This window comes from Hordeum vulgare, chromosome 5H, assembly GCF_904849725.1.
Source record: "Hordeum vulgare subsp. vulgare chromosome 5H, MorexV3_pseudomolecules_assembly, whole genome shotgun sequence".
Classification (NCBI taxonomy): domain Eukaryota; kingdom Viridiplantae; phylum Streptophyta; class Magnoliopsida; order Poales; family Poaceae; genus Hordeum; species Hordeum vulgare.
The window spans coordinates 288,983,491-288,998,112 of NC_058522.1; positions in this window are offsets into that span (position 1 = coordinate 288,983,491).

The following is a 14,622-nucleotide window of genomic DNA, read 5'->3' on the forward strand; positions in this document are numbered from 1 at the left end:
ATCCTTGGAGTTGTTGTAGCACTTGTTGAGGTAGAGATAGTAGTATCCTTGGGAACCCACTTGACCTTGGCTTGGGGTTCTTCTTCAAATAGGTCAATGTCATCTTGAAGCTTTCCCTTGCCTTTGTGGTCCTGTGGTAGAAGGCCATCTTGTAAGCTTGTTCCTTTGGGAGGAGTGGACTTATCCTCTTGGGGAAGAAACTTGGGAGTGGGATATGGACCTTCTTCCCAAACATCTTCGTTGACGTTGAAATAGCCAACACCTTCTTTCTTTCAATCTCCTCCTTGCTTGCGCACAATTTCCTCAAATTGCTTACTTCCAGCAAGACTCTTGAAGACACCTCTCTCTATAAACCCTTTCAATAAATCATTTTCTTGCTTAAGTGTAACTTGGCTAAGAGAATCGTTAGTGGAATCAATAGAGTTACTACCAACAACATTATTGGATTTAGCTTTAGCATTGTTGTTACTAGATGAAGAAACCTTCTTGCCTTTGTTACTAGTGTTCTTAGGCTTAGCTTATGGAACAAAATTAGACAAGAGTAATCGTTTGGCTAGATAAGAAGAACTCTTCTTTCGAAGGTCATCATTGATTGCTTTTAAGAACTCATGCTCTTGCTCCAAGTTGAGCTTCTCAAAGCGTAGATTCTCATGGGTTCTTCCAAGCTCTCTATGATCTTCTAGAGTAGTCTCATGAGCTAAATTAAGAGTTTTTAATTCTTGAGTTAGTCGTTCAATCTCTTTCTTCTCGTCATCATTCGATTTCTCTTGACTAGCATGGAATTTAGCAAGTTTGTTTTCAGTGCAATCACTAGTTTTATCTAGAAGCAAGTCATCTTCTCCTAACAAGTCATCCTCATCACTATTGAAATCAAGATACTCGGGTTGTGATACCTTGGGGTCTTTAGCCATGAAGAAATTTCTGAGTCCCTCATTTGGTGAATCAAATAAGTCGTAGGAGTTGGAGGAAACAAGTGCAATGCCGGCAACACCTTCATCTTGACTATAGTCGGAGTGGGAGTGATAGCTTCTCTCGGAGTGGTGATCAGATTCGGAGCCAGAAACCCATTCACCAACCTGAGCTTGATGTCTTCTTCTTGAACTGATCTTGGTGTATTTGTCCTTCTTCTCCAATTCCCTGCCTCTCCGTGAGTGTCTTCGTTCATAGTGATCTTCTCTACTCCTTCTCTCTCTGCGAGGTGACTCATCTCTTGAGCTTCGTCTTCGAGGTGAATCTTCTCTTCTTTTGTAGGGAGCCGAGCACTCATTTGAGTAGTGTCCGAATTTCCCACAATTGTAGCAGTTTCGGTCACGACTGGACGAATGCTTCTCATCATGTCTTGAACTTGAGCTTCTATCTTTACCTCTACCCGTATAGAACTTGTTCAATTTTCTGACCATGAGGCTTATCTCTTCATTAGTGACAAGATTGTCTTTTGAAGTAGCGGGAGAATCGCATGAAGCTTTATAAGCACCGCTTGACTTGTTGTGCAACTCATCTTTGTCTTTGAGTGACATCTCATCAGCATGAATCCTACCAGTGACTTTGGTTGGCTTGAGATCTTTGTAATTTGGCATCATTTGTATCAATGTGCACACTGTGTCATACTTGCAATCAACAACTCTAAGTATCTTCTTGATGATGAATTTTTCGGTCATCTCTACGCTTCCTAAGCCGGCAATCTCATTGGTGATGAGAGCAAGCCTAGAGTACATTTCAGCGACTCCTTCACCATCCTTCATCTTGAACTTGTCAAGTTGACTTTGAAGCACATCCAACTTACATTCTCTGACAGAATCAATACATTCTTGCATATCAACCAAAGTATCCCAAATCTCTTTTGCATTCTCAAGAAGACTGATTTTGTTGAATTGTTCGGGGCAAAGCAGTTGAAGGTGATATCGCAGGCTTGAACATTAAGTTGCAACATGTTCAGTTCATCAGCTGTCGCATCACGATCTAGTTCATGCCCTTCTCCAAAGAAGTTACCTTGCACACCAACACGAATAACAACCCAAACATGAGGATTAAAGCCAAGAATGTGCATCTTCATTTTATGCTTCCAACTAGAAAAATTAGTGCCATCGAAGTAAGGATCTCTACGATGATAATTTCCCTCACTAGATGCCATATTCTCCTAGGTTTCTAAACCAATGAAATGGAGACCAAAGCTCTGGTACTACTTGTAGGATCGAAAGTATGTCTAGAGGGGGTGATTAGACTACTTGACAAGATAATTTTTTCCTTTTCCCAATTTTACTTGAGAGGTGGCTACAACAGTTATAACAAGTCAAGTACACCCTATAGATGCAGTTCTAATAGTATAGCAACAAAAAGTAAACATGCAAGTGTAAATAGAGGAGTAAGGTAGGGAGATCAAACGCATGAGGTTGACATGACGATTTTTGGCATGGTTCCGATTGGTGGCGCTATCGTACGTCCATGTTAGTGGAGACTTCAACCCACGGAGGGTAACGGCTGCGAGAGTCCACGGAGGGTCCACAAAGAAGCGGCCTTGTCTATCCAACCACGGCTTCTGTCCACGGAGGACTAGCCTTACTCACAGTAGATCTTCATGAAGTAGGCGATCTCCTTGCCCTTACAAACATCTTGGTTCAACTCCACAACACGAAGTAGGAGGCTCCCAAGCAACACCTAACTAATCTAGGAGGCACCACCCTCCAAAAGGTAATAGATGGGGGTAGATCAATGAACTCCTTGCTCTTGTGCTTCTAAAGATAGTCTCCTCAACACAAATCCCTCTCACACAGAATATGCATGGGTAGGAGAGGTTGATTTGGTGGAAAGCAGTTTGGGGAGGCTAGAGATCAAGATTCAAATGATAGGATTGGAATATCTTGGTATCAACACATTAGTAGGTGGTTCTCTCTCAGAAAATGGATATGGAAATGAAGTGTGTGTTCTGAGTGCTTCTCCCATAAATGAGAGGTGGGTGAAGGGGTATATATAGGCAGCAGCCAAAATCCAACCATTACACACAAAAGATCAAACTCGATGACACCGAAGTGGACAACTCGATGGTAACGACTAGTACTAAAGGTGTGGACTTTTGAATCTCGATGAGACCGGTATATAGAACTCGGTGGCACCGAAAAGGTGACTAACCGTCAGATGGACAAACTCGGTGGCACTGATACTCAAACTCGAAAATTCCGTTTTCTGTATCTTGGCAACAGAATGTTGGTCACACTGAACTCGGTAGCACCGATGCAGTTTCAATTGCACCGATTTTGCGGGAATGGCTTGGGTTCTGTCTTAGGTTCAAACTCGGTGGGTCCGATGTGGCAATGTTGGTGACACCGAATTTGTGGATGTGGAACTTGGCAGAGTGGATATGTGGGAAAAAAGACTGAGTGTTTTGCTGGCTAACTTTGAGCATTTGAGCAATCAGTTCATTTTACTACCTCACCCTCTTTTAATAGTATTGGCTTTCCTATGGACTCAAAAGTGATTTCTCACAAATATAAAATGAAGAGTCTTCTAGCTTGAAGCTTGAGCCAATATTGTTCCTTTCTAGCATCTAGGGGCATCTCCACGTAAACCTTAGGCCATAGCATCTTTTGAACTTTTCTAAAATATACTTGGAGAACACATTAGTCCAATGATGCATATGTTGTGATCAATTATCAAAACCACCCTAGGGGGCAATTGTGCTTTCATGATCACTATTTAAGCAAACAATTGTGATTATGTTTTCTAACCCCGTCCTAGGCAGTAACAAATTATATTTACCAATTTATGCCCACTATATATTTTGCTTTCATGTCCTGAATAAATAATACCTTTCCACCTTTCAAGCAGGATATGTTGGATGCATAGTCGACGATCTGTATGTTACTCGGCATACCAAATTTCATTGGAAACACTTGAAGCATGTCATAAAATTTGTTAATAATCTGACGGAAAAAGCACAACGTGTGAATGCTAGATTTTGGATGGGATTAATTCTACCTATGGTGCACACATTGAACAAAAACCAATTATATGCACAAAACGTTGGTACAAAATCTTAATTTTTATGTTGATGTTCATAAACTATATATATCTTCAACGATATGTTACAGTTGGCTTTTATTCTACATTGCAACAAAAACTGCCCGTTGCAGTTGTTCCTGAAGCGATTTCCCGGCGCGGCCAAATTACACTTGTGCCTCCTAATAACGCCAAAGTGATTGCAAGGTACTACATTTCTTGCATAAATGGAACCATTCAAATTAACAACTTCTCACTTCTCCAGGCAATGCATCCACATTGGAAAATTGGAGACATTGTTCTAGTCATGCTATACCAAGGCACAGGAGGGTTAAACTATAGCAGTATTATTATTATCATTATTCCCCCTCTCTCGACTCAATTGACTCATAGGCTACTTTACGAAAAAAAACTTGGGGCTCCCGCGACCGCTTAGGCGATCTGGCGTCGACGGGTCAGAGAGAGTGAGATGGCGCCTCCGGCGCGGGCGGCCCAGTCAAGGGAGGAGATCTCGGCCCTCAGAGTGGACCCTGATGGAGGTTTCCTCTGCGTATGGGAGGGAAGTACTATGGGGAGGAGCTCCGGGCAGTCTTTGTGGAAGGAAAAGGAGTGGGGCGCGACAATTCTAGCGCCGACAATCTCGCCGATGGAAGGGGATCCCAGAGATGGATCGACTCTCGGCGACGGTCTCTTCTCTGCCCAGGAATGGGAGCCTTTCCGAGAACAATCAAGGCGTTTTATGCGACCGGCACAGAACCGGGAAGCTTGCTTGGACTAGTCATGAAGAAGAGGGCAACAAATCTTCGGTAGGGAAATTGGTGAGTTCCCCATCGATCCTATCTGTGCAGTTATTCCTCGGACTAGCAGTTGTGTTGTTCCTCTGATTTCTGTTGATCTGGGGAAGTGATACGTCTCAAACGTATGTATAATTTTTGATGATTTCACGTTGTTATCTTGCCTTCTTTGTATGTTTTATGTACCTTTTTATATCTTTTTGGGACTAACTTATTAATTCAGTGCCAAGTGCTAGTTCCTGTTTTTTCCGTGTTTGTGACTCTTTTCAGATCTCATTTTGGAACGGAGTCCAAACGGAAGAAAAACCCCGAAATGATTTTTTCCCGAACGGAAGAAGTCTAGGGGGCTTTTGGGCCAAGCCAGATGGGCTCCAGGGAGCCCACAAGCCCCCACTCCGCCATCAGGGGAGGTGGCGGTGGGCAGGCTTGTGGCCTCCCTGGCCGTCCCCTGACCTAGGTCTTTGGCCTATAAATTCCCAAATATTCCGCAAAAAATCAGGGGAGCCTCAAAAATACTTTTCCGCCGCCGCAAGCTTCAGTTTCTGTGTGATCTCATCTAGAGACCCTTCCCGGCACCCTGTCGGAGGGGACTTTGGAGTTGGAGGGCTTCTTCATCATCATCATCGCCCCTCCAATGACTCGTGAGTAGTTCACTTCAGACCTACGAGTCCTTAGTTAGTAGCTAGATGGCTTCTTCTCTCTCTTGGATCTTCAATACAAAGTTCTCCATGATCTTCATGGAGATCTATCAGATGTAATCTTCTTTGGCGGTGTGTTCGTCGAGATCCGATGAATTGTGGACTTGTGATCAGATTATCTATGATATATATTTGAGTCTTTGCTGATTTCTTATATGCATGATTTGATATCCTTGTAAGTCTCTCCAAGTCTTGGGTTTTGTTTGGCCAACTAGATCTATGATTCTTGCAATGGGAGAAGTGCTTGGTTTTGGCTTCTGCCATGTGGTGATCTTTCCCAGTGACAGTAGGGGCAGCAAGGCACACATCAAGCAGTTGCCATCAAGGGTAAAAAGATGGGGTTTTTATCATTGGTTTGAGATTATCCCTCTACATCATGTCATCTTGCTTAAGGCGTTACTCTGTTCTTATGGACTTAATACACTAGGTGCATGCTGGATAGCGGTCGACGTGTGGAGTAATAGTAGTAGATGCAGAAAGTATCGGTCTACTTGTTTCGGACGTGATGCCTATAGAAATAATCATTGCATAGATATCGTCACGACTCTGCACAGTTCTATCAATCGCTCGACAGTAATTTGTTCACCCACCGTCTACTTGCTTTCATGAGAGAAGCCACTAGTAAACACTACGGCCCCTGGGTCTATTCACATCCATCATTTACAACTCCTCTTTTATTTTGCTTTGTTACTTTGTTGCTTTCAGTTCTCACTTGGCAAACAATCTATAATGGATTGACAACCCCTTCATAGCGTTGGGTGCAAGATTTTGTGTTTGTGCAGGATCTTGAGATATTCCTCCGCCGGATTGATACCTTGGTTCTCAAACTGAGGGAAATAATTACCTCCGTTGTGCTACATCATCCTGTCCGCTTCGAGGGAACACCAACGCAGAAGGATTCCTGTTGTCGTCAACGTGCCTATTTCTGGCGCCACTGGAAGGTCTTTTGTCCAGTAGCATAACAGACATGAGAAGCATTTCTGGCGCCGTTGCCGGGGAGGAGAAATCAAGATCTATCCAAGTAGGTCTCACAAACTCTTCTCTTGCATTTACTTTTGTTGCCAGTTGCCTCTCGTTTTCCTCTCCCCCACTTCACATTTGCCGTTTTCATTTGCCTTTCTCCTTTGCCTTTTTCCATTCGCCCTCTTCTCTCGCTTGCTTTCTGTTCGCTTGTGTGCCATGTGCCCACAATATGCTTGCATCTTCGCTTGCTGAAAATCTAGTGATATGGATCCTCATCCACTTGCTAGTCTCTTGAAGACACCCACTCGTGTGGAACAAATTGCTATTGAGTTGAGGGCAATTGACTATTTCTTTGGAGTTTTGCGTAAGATGCATGAATCTGAAAATTGTGAGGAAGAAATTCATGAAGTGATTCACGAGGGCTCCTTGGATGAAAAGCATGATTGCAATGATTTCACTATAAATCCTATTAGTGACAATCATGCTAAAAATATTCAAAAACCCTAAGCTTGGGGATGCTAGTTTTGCTATGTCCTCTACTTGTTGCAATAATCATGATTGGGGTGATGATCTTTCTTATGATCTTGAAAATTTGTTCAAACCTCATGATGAATATGATATTTGCAACAATACTGAAAGTGGGATTGGAGAAGTCATGACTTTATTTGGTGATAATCCCACTATTTTTGTGGAGCGTCAACTTTGCATGCATGTGGATCATGAAAAGAATATCCCGTGGGATAGCTATATTGTTGAATTTGAATATGATCCCACATGTAATTGCTATGAGAGAGGAAAATATTGTGGTAGAAACTCTCATGTTACCAAATTACCTCTCGTTATGTTGAGATTGCTATTGTCTCTTTCTTCTTCCTTGCATATGGCAACTATTGATTGTCTTGACAATCTGTTTTCCTATAAAATGCCTATGCATAGGAAGTACGTTAGACTTAGATGTGATTTTCACATGCTTTAGGATGCTCTCGTTGTGCTTCAATTCTTGTCTTTTGTGAGAGCATCATTGAATGCCTAGCTAAGGGCGTTAAACAAAAGCGCTTGTTGGGAGGCAACCCAACGAATCTATCCTTTTTCTTTCTGTTTTGTGTTTTCCACACTTTCATAATTCTGTTATGATTGTGTTTTTTGTGTTTCTTTTTGCATTTGTGCCAAGCAAAACCGTTATGATTAGTCTTGGGGATGATCGTTTGGTCATGCTGGAAAAGACAGAAACTTTATGCTCAGGAATTTTTTTTTAATTTTTTTATGTAAGAGCTTTTGAGTTGATTCTTTTTTGCAGCTGATTGCGACGCCAATGCTTCAGACTGTCGTAATTTTTCAGAATTTTTGAAGTGCCAGAGGTATACGAAACATACAGATTTCTACAGACTGGTGTGCTGTTAACAGATTCTATTTTTGTTGTGTTGGTTGCTTATTTTGATGAAACTATGGATAGTATCAGGGGGTATTAGCCATGGAAGATTGAAAGTACAGTAACCCAACATCAGCACAAGTAGAATTTAAGTTTGCTACAGTACCTATGGAAGTGTTGGTTTGCTTTCTTGTACTAATGTTATCACGAGTTTCTGTTTAAGTTTCGTGTTGTGAAGTTTTCAAGTTTTGGGTGAAGTTCTTATGGACAAAAAGATAAAGAGTGGCAAGAGCTCAAGCTTGGGGATGCCCAAGGCACCCCAAGAGATTCAAGGATTTCGTAAAAGCCTAAGTTTGGGGATGCCCCGGGAAGGCATCCCCTCTCTCGTCTTCAATCCATCGGTAACGTTACTTGGGGCTATATTTTTTTCACCACATGTTATGTGTTTTTGCTTGGAGCGTCTTGTATCATAGGCATCTTTTATTTTTTTTGTGTCACAATCATCCTTGTTGCACACCTAGATAGAGAGACATGCACACACCATGATTTTGTCGAGCTTCACTTATATCTTTTGGTAGACAATTCAGCTCACGTGTGCTTCACTTATATCTTTTGAGCTAGATACTTTTGCTCTGTGTGCTTCACTTATATCTTTTAGAGCACAACGGTGCGTGGCTTGGTAGTTGATCTATGCTTTGAAAGTAGTCTCAAAAGGGGTAGTTATCCAAAGGGATATGAAAACTTCCACCTTCATGTGCATTGAATAGTTAGAGAAGTTTGATTCCTCTCAATTAGTTTTGAGTTGTGGTTATGGTAATATTGAAGTCATGCTAGTAAGGTGTTGTGGATCTAGAAATACTTGTGTTGAAGTTAGTGATTCCCGTAGCATGCATGTATGGTGAACCGCTATGTGATGAAATCTAAGCATGATTAGTATATTGATTGTCATCCTTTGCGTGGCGGTCGGGATCGCGCGATGGTTTATACCTACCAACCCTTCCCCTAGGAGTATGCGTTGAATGCTTTGTTTCGATTACTAATAAAACTTCTGCAACAAGTATATGAGTTCTTCATGACTAATGTTGAGTCCATGGTTTATATGCACTTTCACCTTCGACCATCACTATCTTCTTAGTGCCGCGCAACTTTCGCCGGTGCACAAAACCCACCATTAGCCTCCCTCAAAACAGCCACCATACCTACCTACTATGGCTTTTTAAAAGTCATTCCAAGATATATTGCCATGCAACTACCACCATGACATGTGCCACCACGTCTACATTGCCATTGCATGATCGTAAGATAGCTAGCATGATGTTTCCATTGATGTCTATGCCATGCTAGATCATTGCCACGGTACACTACCGAAGGCATTGCATATAGAGTCATAGTTGCTCTAAGTTTTGAGTTGAAAGTGTGATGATCATCATTATTGGAGCATTGTCCCATGTGAGGAAATAAAAGAGGCCAAAGAAGCCCATAAAAAAGGGAGGCCAAAGAGCCCACCAAAAAAATGAGAGAAAAAGAGAGAAGGGACAATGCTACCACTTTTTCCACACTTGTGCATATTAAGCACCATGATCTTCATGATTGAGAGTCTCTCGTTTTGTCACCACCATATAGATAGTGGGAAATTTTCATTATATAACTTGGCTTGTATATTCCAATGATAAGCTTCCTCAAAATTGCCTTAGGTCTTCGTGAGCAAGCAAGTTGGATGCACACCCACTAGTTTTCTTCAAGAGCTTTCACATACTTGTAGCTCTAGTGCATCATTTGTATGGCAATCCCTACTCATTCACATTGATATCTGTTGATGAGCATCTGCACAGCTCATTGATATGCCTAGTTAATGTGACTATCTTCTCCTTTTTTGTCTTGCAACCTCCACCACATTCCACACCATCTATAGTGCTATAACCATGCCTCACGCTCATGTATTGCCTGAGAGTTGAAAATGTTTGAGAAAGTAAAGGTGTGAAACAATTACTTGGCCAATACCGGGGTTGTGCATGATTTAAATTCGTTGTGCAATGATGATAGAGCATAGCCAGACTATATGCTTTTGTAGGGATAACCTTCTTTTGGCCTTGTCATTTTGAAAGTTCATGATTACTTTGCTAGTTTGCTTGAATTATTATTGTTACCACGTCAATAGCAAACTATTGTTTTGAATCTAATGGATCTGAACATTCACGTCACATAAGAGGAATTACAAAGGACACCTATGCTAGGTAGCATGAAAGCATCAAAAATTCATTCTTATCACTTCCCTACTCGAGGACGAGCAGGAGTTAAGCTTGGGGATGCTTGATATGTCTCAAACGTATCTATATATTTTGATGATTTCACGCTGTTATCTTGCCTTCTTTGTATGTTTTATGTACCTTTTTATATCTTTTTGGGACTAACTTATTAATTCAGTGCCAAGTGCCAGTTCCTGTTTTTTCCGTGCTTTTGACTCTTTTCAGATCTGATTTTGGAACGGAGTCCAAACGGAAGAAAAACCCCGAAATGATTTTTTCCCGAACGGAAGAAGTCCAGGGGGCTTTTGGGCCAAGCTAGGTGGGCTCCAGGGAGCCCACAAGCCCCCACTCCGCCACGAGGGGGGAGGCGGCGGTGGGTAGGCTTGTGGCCTCCCTAGCCGCCCCCTGACCTAGGTCTTTGGCCTATAAATTCCCAAATATTCCGAAAAAAATCAGGGGAGCCTCGAAAATACTTTTCCGCCGCCGCAAGCTTCTGTTTCCGCGATATCTCATCTGGAGACCCTTCCCGGCACCCTGCCAGAGGGGACTTTGGAGTTGGAGGGCTTCTTCATCATCATCATCGCCCCTCCAATGACTCGTGAGTAGTTCACTTCAGACCTATGGGTCCGTAGTTAGTAGCTAGATGGCTTCTTCTCTCTCTTGGATCTTCAATACAAAGTTCTCCATGATCTTCGTGGAGATCTATCAGATGTAATCTTCTTTGGCGGTGTGTTTGTCGAGATCTGATGAATTGTGGACTTGTGATCAGATTATCTATGATATATATTTGAGTCTTTGCTGATTTCTTATATGCATGATTTGATATCCTTGTAAGTCTCTCCGAGTCTTGGGTTTTTTTTGCCAACTAGATCTATGATTCTTGCAATGGGAGAAGTGCTTGGTTTTGGGTTCTTCCATGTGGTGACCTTTCCCAGTGACAGTAGGGGCAGCAAGGCACACATCAAGCAGTTGCCATCAAGGGTAAAAAAGATAGGTTTTTTATCATTGGTTTGACATTATCCCTCTACATCATGTCATCTTGCTTAAGGCGTTACTCTGTTCTTATGGACTTAATACACTAGATGCATGCTGGATAGCGGTCGACGTGGAGTAATAGTAGTAGATGCAGAAAGTATCGATCTACTTGTTTCGGACGTGATGCCTATAGAAATAATCATTGCATAGATATCGTCACGACTCTGCACAGTTCTATCAATCGCTCAACAGTAATTTGTTCACCCACCGTCTACTTGCTTTCATGAGAGAAGCCACTAGTAAACACTATGGCCCCTGGGTCTATTCACATCCATCGTTTACAACTCCTCTTTTACCGTGCTTTGTTACTCTGTTGCTTTCAGTTCTCACTTGGCAAACAATCTATAAGGGATTGACAACCCCTTCATAGCGTTGGGTGCAAGCTTTTGTGTTTGTGCAGGATCTTGAGATACTCCTTCGCCGGATTGATACCTTGGTTCTCAAACTGAGGGAAATACTTACCTCCGCTGTGCTACATCATCCTCTCCACTTCGAGGGAACACCAACGCAGAAAGATTCCTGGTGTCATCAACGTGCCCATTTCTGGCGCCACTGGAAGGTCTTTTGTGCAGTAGCATAACGGACATCAGGAAGGTAGGGAGAATGTATTGTGTCCAAACTGTAAAATGGGATTTCCATGTAAATCTGAATCTGTCTCATGTTTCCTTTGGGAAGTTTCCTAATGTTCTAAAGGAATTAGAGAGGATTCAACGGTGGAGGGAATCGTAGCGGGATTGTCTCATGTTATTGATGATTCTGTGCCCATTGAGGGAAAGGTTTTGAATATTGGTCGTTATGTTAGGAAACTGAAATCTTTAGGACATTCATTTTGTAATCAATGTTTTAACTCCTTTGGGGAGTTTGCGCTGCTATGGGAGTATTGGGGCTATATCTGTCCTTCTAGCGAGAGTTGTTGCTCCTCCTACAGCTCGTTCCAATTTTCACATAATTCTGCTTGCTCCTTCCCTAGTTGTGGGTTAGAATTCAGAGGCATTGATACCAGGGGAAAGGTAGGTGAGAGGCGTGAGAGGCTGATCCAGAAGAGAGTAGAGAGTGCGGGTGGGTCGCCGGCTCATGCAGTGGGGATGGCTTATCCACCGGCTACTGTTGGGGCGACAGAGACTCGGACTCCAGTGACTCATGATTGCCTGGGGAAGTCGGCATCAAGGCATACCTGAGGCGATCGCATCCCCCTCGTCATCGACATGGAGGCGGACCGAAAGGCCATCAGGGGGTTCATGGTGGTGGGACGCCTTCTCTTACATTTCCATGTAAATCATCATGCCATTGTTGATGAGCTTCGTGCCACTGCATGGAAGAGCCAAGGGGTGGTCACTGTCCAAGAAGTGGCAAGCGAGGACGGGAGATTTGTTCTCAATTTTGTGGCTGAAGGAGATCGACGTTTTGTGCTCAAGGCGCAGCCGTGGCACTATAGGAGTGATAGTGTCATATTTGCTGAGTTCAATGGCAAAGGTGACCCTGTAGAGGTCGATTTGGGCGTCATGGCCATCTGGGCCCACGTATGCGGCCTCCCCTTCGAACTCAAGACCGAGAGTATGGGACAGACTCTCGGGGATAAATTGGGGGAGGTGCTCGCGGTCTCACACCGTAATCATATCATTGTTGAAAAGTTCGTGCGTGTGCGTGTGGAGATTCTGCTTCATGAGCCTCTTAAGGTTTCTGTAGGTTTTACTCCTTTGGGTACTTTTAAGCAGTTGAAGTTTGATGTTCGCTATGAGAAATTACCATTGTATTGCGAGTGTTGTGGGCTGGTAGGGCATACTTCTGAGAGATTTTGTAATATCCCTAGTGATAAAAGAGTTCCTAGCTACCTAAAAAAACTTAGTGTAGAAGCTTACTAGAAGGGTCAAGGCGCAAGCAAGAGAGCTCTGAAATTTGGGAGTTTTTCTCGTGGTGAGAAGCTTCCGAATGACGGCACTGACTGCAACATTTCTGATGCCATTGTCGTCAAGGTGGCCACGGCTGTGAGCGGCCTCTCAGTGGCCGAAAAGGTCCCTGCTCCCCCCGCCAAGATGGCCGATTGGACGGAGGCAATGGCGACTGCGTCTACAAATGCATTGCCTGCTATGGAGGTGACGAATATTTCAGGTCAGGCTAACCCCATGCTTGCCTAGGAGGGCCAGGCTTGGGGGGAGCTGTCGCTGATCTCGGGTGGAGCGGAGGTTGGTCAGCTGGACCGACAGTTGATTCCGCCTGCACAGGTTGGACTCGGCCAGGAGGGCGGGCTTCGGTTGGAAAAGTGTTCCCCTGGCTATCAACCTATTTGTTATGGCCAGGGCCCAAAGCCGGCTTATGTGGCTAACAATCAGCTTTTGTTCGAGTCTGGTGTCTTGGAGGCGCTTTCTAAAGGTGTGGCGACGCGTCTTGCCTCAGTTGGGGAAGAAAATCTTAATGAGAAAATCTGTTTCAGGTTTACTGCTAATAAAAACACTATGCAAGGCCTTCATAGAAAGAAGGGGAAGAAGGATAGGAATTACATGGAGGTAAACAGAGGTGAGGAGACTTGCACCAAGGTACTGGCTAACAAAAGAAGATTTTTTTCTCATGCCCAACCTACTGGTAGTGGGTTAGAATTTTCTTTTCAGAAATCTTTGGATAGGTATGAGTGCATGTTGTATGGTGATGTTACTGTCTCGTCTAAGCGGGTGTGTATGGGTAGAGTTGAAGTAGTGAAGGATGTGGAGGGTGTTGTCTCACATGTTGCCAAGGAGATAGAGGAGGAGGATGAAGAGTATGTGCACAAAGGGGCAGAATCTGTTGATGGAGGGAAGGAAAACCATGGCACATCGGCGGCCTCCGAGGAGGACCGCCGGGCCAAATGAGAATCCTGGGATGGAACTGTCGTGGTATGCTCTCAAACACGGCAGTTCAGGAGCTTTTGGACCTCCAAGGGCGCATAAAGGCAGAGCTAGTTTTTCTTTCAGAGTCGCACTTGAATAAACGTAAAGCAGATGAGTTGCGCCGCGTCTTAAATTTTGATTCTATGTTTCTAGTGGAGAGTGATGGTCGGGCCGGTGGCCTTGTTTTATTTTACCACAAGATGAATAAAGTTGTGTTGAAATATGCATCGTATCACTTTATTGATGTTTTGCTCATGTATGAGGATAATGTACAGTGGTGTTTTACAGGTTTCTATGGTTATCCCAATTGAAATGATCGAATTTCATCCTGGGATGGTCTCCGTAATTTGCACAGTAAAGGCGACCACCCCTGGCTTGTTATGGGTGATTTTAACGAGATATTATTTTCTTCGGAAAAAGAAGGTGGTAATGCGAGACCAAACACAATGATGAGAGCCTTCCGTGAGTTCTTAATGGACTGCGGTCTAGAGGATTTAGGTTACATAGGTGATCCTTTTACCTGGAGTAGAGGTGAAATTAGAGAGCGCCTCGATCGAGCTGTTTGTAATATTAGGTGGGCAAACAAATTCCCTTGAGCGGTGGTTATTAATGAAGAACACGTTCACTCTGACCATCGCCCTTCGGTTCTGGATATGGATTATA